Source organism: Suricata suricatta, chromosome 6 (assembly GCF_006229205.1).
Source record: "Suricata suricatta isolate VVHF042 chromosome 6, meerkat_22Aug2017_6uvM2_HiC, whole genome shotgun sequence".
NCBI classification, from domain to species: Eukaryota; Metazoa; Chordata; class Mammalia; order Carnivora; family Herpestidae; genus Suricata; species Suricata suricatta.
The window spans coordinates 133,447,963-133,454,513 of record NC_043705.1 but is presented as its reverse complement, the minus strand read 5'-3'; the positions used below and the strand labels follow the sequence as shown (position 1 = coordinate 133,454,513).

The following is a 6,551-nucleotide window of genomic DNA, read 5'->3' as shown; positions in this document are numbered from 1 at the left end:
TTATGTTTTTCTTCCTGGTTAAGTTTATTTGGAATTTATTTATCTCACACAAAGTTTGTGCTTTATTTTTTAGTACACACACACAGAGAGATAAACAAACACACATTTATACATATAGAAAAAGAAATCTTCCAATTCTTCTTTTCTGTAAATAAACTGTCTTTTACTGGGTTTGATTTTGCAACTGGACCCCGAGGGTAAGTTCTGATCTTACTCTCCTTGTAGGTCCAGAAAAAAATGAGACCTTGGGGATGGTAAAATGAAGACATTTGGATTCTTCTTGCAAGTTACCTGCCGCGGGTGTAATGAGTTAGTTCAGCATTCTAAAGCAATGAGAAAATGGTTCCATCAATTGGTTAAGAGGATGTACACATAGAACTGCTTTGGCTGGTAAAATATGATCAGCGGGGTTTTTGGGTTTGAGTCCCATGAATCTTTTCTGAAGACCCTTTACAACATTTATGTCTCACCTTTCCTGATAAATGACTGAAATTTCATATTGTAAATCCAACAAGGCTAGGAATTGAACTGATCTAACTTGACAGCCCAAGTGAGCAAATCTGTAAGTGTGAATTTTGGCTATATGCACATCATATCTGAAAGAGATAAGATTCTCTCAGGAAAGGGGTAATCTCTTTGCCTTAGGCTTTGTTTTGAGCTCAGAATTCAAGTCTTTCCATCTTTTTATTTTACTTCTCTGTACAGTTAGAAACAACCAGAATATCTCTTTAATTTTTTAAATATCTTCATGTCCTTGATAATATTCCTTATCATTTGATATGTATCACTCCCTGTCTTGCCTTCATTTTGCACATCTTTCTAAATGGCACATGTGATCACTTCAACGCTTAACTCTGTATGAGGTGGGACCACACTGCTCCCTTTTGTGATAAAAGCATGCTTTTTTTTTTTTATCATCATCACACCCAAGCAGTTCCAATAACGAAGTCTTCATTCCTTTTTTTCATGAAGTCTTTTACTTGCAGCACTTCTGGTACTAATTAGTTTTCCTGTCACTGTTCTTTACTGAAAACAACAGAGAATTAAAAAGAAAATTAGAAATTAAACAGAAAAGTATTTATTTAAACATGTTTTTATTTACTGAAGTTCTACATTGTGTTGAAACTCAAAATGGGAAGCTAGAGATTTATGTATATATTTTTGAATTTTAAAGAGGGATATTCCTGCTGTTTATCATGATGGAAACTCTACATGGTCTAATTTTGCAGGTTCACCAACTTCAGAATTAGGCATATCTAATTGATATAGTTATAAAGGAGACTGGAAAAATGAATTATACATCCCAGTGCTGCAAAATTATGCACTCATAATTTGAAATTTTCCCAGCTGTGGGGAATGTGTTTAAAAATGTTCATTGACCAAGGGCACCTGGGTGGCTCAATCAGATGAGTTTGTGCGCAGGTCATGACCTCATGGTTTGTGAGTTTGAGCCCCACATAGGACTCGCTGCTGTCAACACAGAGGCTTCCTTGGGATTCTCTCTCCCTCTCTCTGCCCCTCTCCTGCTCAAAACCAAATAAACATTATTTTTTTTAATGCTCATTGAAGAAAGAACATGCTGAATGACAAGTATGTTGAAAATCTAATCAGCATTAGGAAGTACCTAAAAGATGATGGTATCATGTGAAATTTTTAGCTATATATAAGTGGAAAATCTGGAAATGTGTATAAGTAAAAAAGGAGTATATATGAGACAAAATAAAAGTAAGTCAGAATGGTAGGCATATAGGTCTAATTATGGCAAGGTAATTGGGAGGGGGTAACAAGAACAAAGGATCAGACTGGATAAGCAAAAACACCTACATCAGGAAAGGATTTATAAGCCTTGTTACAACAATGGACTCTAAGCAGTGACAATATCAGGTGATATTCTAGCTTACTTGCAAACCGTCAAGTTTCATGGATGCCTCTGGAAGAGAACACAGGATTTCTGGGACAGACATGATGACTTCTTAACATTCGTTAAGCAATGAGAGTCATTAGAATTTTTAGAATTTCTGCATTGATCTCCTAAGATTGAATTCCCCCTGGTTTATATGAAGAAGCCCCCAAGAAACTTGCCCAGGTACTGGGTTAAATTAAAAGAAAGAAATGATGAGTTTAGGTGGCCAAAATGTTTTAAATTGGGCAGTAAGCTTTCCTGCTTTTGCTTTAGAGGTAAGCATTATTTCTCTTTAACCTGATGGTAAGTATCCCTACACTTTGCTTCAAAAGGCCCCATTATCTATACAGATATTTTTGAAAAGAATGAAATGCAAAGAGCAGTCAGACATATGTGTAAGACATATAGAAATGTCAGATATCCAGGAAGAATCATTGAATAATTTCCAACATGAAGATACTTATCAATAAAACTCTTCTTTCTTCATTTTTTCTAACAAAATTATTTTGAAAAAATTTTTTCTTAATTTTATTCTGTAGAATATGAAGAATGATTTGAAGATAATCTTTCTTGAGTAAAGTGAATGGGTGTTCTAAAGAGCAAATATAAAGAGAGGAGAAAGGACAGCAGTATATTAGGTTAAGAAAGAAAAAGTACAGAAGTATGTAAAAATAAGAATATGAATAAAATGATAAGCTAATATTTTACCTAGACATTATGGTTATATATGTAATAATTATATAAAATATTTCCCCACTTAAATGCTATATAAACAAATAGTAGTAGGTATTAACATCACAAATCTAAAGACCTGTTTGTATCATATTAAAAATCATGAATATATACACTGTAACATATACATAACTGACACCATGCTTCCATAAACAACTCTATTTTTATAGACATTTATGTATATATCTATATACATGTATGAATATTTATATGTATTATACATATATATGTACATATATACATGTACATATTTTCTAATCTATATTCAATAGGAAAAAGGTACTTCTAGGGGAAAAGGCAAAAGATTTATGCGATCTGAAGCGAAACCAGAGTATGGAAAAAGGTGATTCTAAATGAGTAATTAAATTTGCTACTATTGAGTTGAATACTAAACAAAACACTTTATTTCGCTGTGAATGAAATTTCAACTGAGCCATACATATTCTAGATATCCAACTCTACCCTGAACATCAGATATTCCTAGGAGGAAGGACATCAAGAAACTCAGATTATAGACTTCTACAAATTCTTTTTTCAGTATAGTAATATTTTTGTGAGGAAATTGTAATCATAAGTTATACCCAAGACTATTGAGTTTAATGGACCTAGAACCAGAGATAAAGGAGATGTATGTTATCTAACATTTTGAATTGAGTCATAGGCTCACCTTTAGCTAAAACAGCTTTCTAACACTCTGAGCTTTGTTTCCTGGTTATTTCCACAATCACAGCCTGAAGCTCTGGCTAACGCTTTCTCTGTGAGAGTGATCTCTGCTATTTTCCTTACTTTCTTTATTTTTTCTATTATTTATCCTCTCTTCCTTCTCTGTGATGTCTCTAAAGATGTTTATCTTCTCGGTTTAATATAGGTCTTTTACAGGCTCCACAGGCAAGCTGAAAATGCAAGAGTCACATATATATGAGCATGAGTCCCAAATATTCCATTCTTAGCAAAAGTTTGGGGGCTCAATTAAGTGTAATTTTGTCTTATATTGGGAATTTTGTTATCACTATCATTGTTCCTGCTTCTTTTTTCAGTTGCTAACAAAGGATCTATCACACTGAAATCATAAATGCTTCAAAGTGCTGATCGTTGGGTAACGCCAGTGTCAAAGATTTCTACTTAAACATTTTCTATTTCCCTAATACCACATCAAAATTCATGCAGGTAGTTAAAACCTACCTTCCTTTCTTTAAATTCCTTTTCTGATCATCTGCCCACCAATAAGAGTTTTATTCTTAATATATTTATAACGCTGCTAAATGAAAACTTTGCTTCCATCGAAGAGTGCAGTTACCATTAATATTTACTATGACAATATAAACTCATTACATTTATAATTTGAGTCTCCTATTTCCTTGAAGACATATCATGTAAACAGTTGAATAATTTGATTTACTTCTACAAGTAATGTGATATACTTCAAATGTTGTATTTTCAAAAATCATGTGTGTTTCATATGTTTGGTTTGGTATTAGGATAAGACTTTTGAAAATTAGTATCCTGAATGATAATACTTGAATAAGACGATATGAGAGAGCATCCTACAATTAATTTTGGGGGCAGATGATGTGGCAAAGTCATACATGTTAATTAGACTTCAGAAAATTTTTATTTCAAAACTTTAATGAATATAATATATAAGCCTGAGGTGCATATTTTTAATTTAGAAATTCCTTTTCTAGGAATCCAGTTGGAAATCATTTTTTCTGGCCAATAAATAGTCTTCTGCTCTTCAAATATTTTCAAGCTGTAACCTCACTGGAATTGCCTTTTGCCAGTGCCTTTGCCTGAGCAGGAAGGAACATCTGAGTGAACTCAGTGTACCCAAGCAGTGAGCTGACACACAAAGTTACCTGTTATGTTACATAATTTAATTGGACCTGATTCTTGGCTCAATTGCCTCTTTGTCCTCCAGCTTTTTGGATTTATTTTCTCCTCATTTTTTATTTCCAAACTTGACATACTTAACTGAAGTCAAAACCAAAACTTCCCTCTTAACATTCCACTAAGAAGCCTTATTTATTTTTCCTAAACATACATCTATTTTTTTTTAAATACCAGGCCTTAGGGAAAATGATGATGTTACAATATTTTTCTTTCCCATTTCCATTCTAGGCACCTGCAGTATCGCCCACCTTATCAGTGTCTAGCTGTCCGGCTGGAGGTAGGTTTGGGGAGGCTTGTCACTCCTAAGATATTAGCTGAGACTACTTAAGATATTCATACACTTGGAAATTGTACTGATTAAATGGAACACTAGAAATAAACAGAGCTCTGAAGATCCAAAAGACAAAGTCATTGGGGCACGTGGGTGGCTCAGCTGCTTAAGTGTCTGACTTCGGCTTAGGTCATGCTCTCACAGTTCATGAGTTCAATCCCCGCATTAGGCTCTGGGCTGACAATTCAGAGCCTGGTGCCTGCTTCAGATTCTGTGTCTCCCTCCCTCTTTCCTCCTCTGCAACTTGTGCTCTGTGTCTTTCTCTCCTTCAAAATTAAACAAGCACTACAAAATTTGAAAAAAAAGAAAAAAAATCATTAATGATAAATAATCAGTGAAAATGACAAATATTGACATTGTGTAGTAGAAGCCCTCTTATTTGGGACCAGTAAAACTATTTTAATTCCAAAAGTTAAATAAAGTGAAAAATTAAAATAATATACAGATACATTAAACATTTTATTTAAGCTTTAAAGTTATAATTGTACATTTATTAGGTAACAATTTTACATGGAATCAAAGCCTTTCCTCTTGAATAGACTATTAAAAAAACCCATGAAATAATGACAATAAAAAATACAACTGACATGAACAAGTGTGAGAATAACACAACCGATTTTGGGTAAACAAACAACTCAGTTGGTGAAAACAAAGGTATGCAGAAGATCATAAGATGGTAGGCTTCCAGCCACAAGTGTCCAGTGAGCCATGGGCATTTTAGAGCAATTTTCTTATTTTTTTGTTTTGTTTTGTTTTTCATTTTATTACTATTTTTATCATAATATAAAAATATGCTATTTTTAATAGTAATTATAGTAAAATATAATTATTATGAAAGCTACTCATTAACAAATTTTTCAGTGCACAATACTGTATCATTCACTACAGGCACCATGTTGTCCTCAGGTTTCTAGAACTATAACTTTATACACAGAGAACATTATACACATAAAACAGCAACTCCCCTCCCAACAGTCCCTGGTAAGCATGATTCTACTCTGTGCTTTTCTGAGTTTGACTATTTTAAATACATATAAATGTGATCATGAAGTATCTGTCCTTCTGTAACTGCTTTTCACTTAGCTTAATGTCTTCCGGTTTGACTCATGGTGTAGCATGTGGTAAGATTGTCATCATTTTTACACTTAAACACATTGTGTACATATATCACATTTTCCCTATCCATTTAACCACTGATGGACTCTTATGATGTTCCCATGTCTTGTTTATTGTGAATAATGCTGCAGATGAAATCAGCATCTTCAAGAGATAGCTGCACTACCAGATGAGTGTTTTTCAAAGAGAGAATGGAAGATGCTAGGTAATCCTGTTGGCTAAGAGATAGTCTAAGAGATCTGTTACCAAATTCTTTATAATATGCTCTTTCGTGCCAATATTACCTTCATACAGTTTATCCCAACAAGGATGTTGTGCCGTGCTATATCTCCATACGTTACTTCTACAGTTTTATTTATTTTTAAAAAAATTATGTTTTCTTAAAATTTATTTTTGAGAGACAGAGAGAGACAGCGTGAGCACGGGAAAGTCAGAGAGAGAGGGAGACACAGAATCTGAAGCAGGTTCCAGGCTCTGAGCTAGCTGTCAGCACAGAGCCCGACGCGGGGCTCCAACCCACAAACTGTGAGATCATGACCTGAGCCGAAGCCAGACGCTTAACCAACTGAGCCACCCAGG

General features: G+C 34.1%; 1 long non-coding RNA gene across 1 annotated transcript in view; it reads left to right on the top strand.

Annotated features, from left to right (window-relative positions):
* LOC115294564 overlaps positions 1 to 6,180 on the top strand; it is a 10,525-nt gene extending 4,345 nt beyond the window's left edge. The window contains exons 2-4 of the long non-coding RNA XR_003909959.1: positions 3,673 to 3,802; positions 4,754 to 4,802; positions 6,104 to 6,180. This is a non-coding gene — a long non-coding RNA (uncharacterized LOC115294564). The remainder of the gene's footprint in view (positions 1 to 3,672; positions 3,803 to 4,753; positions 4,803 to 6,103) is intronic.
* Positions 6,181 to 6,551: the final 371 nt, after the last annotated feature.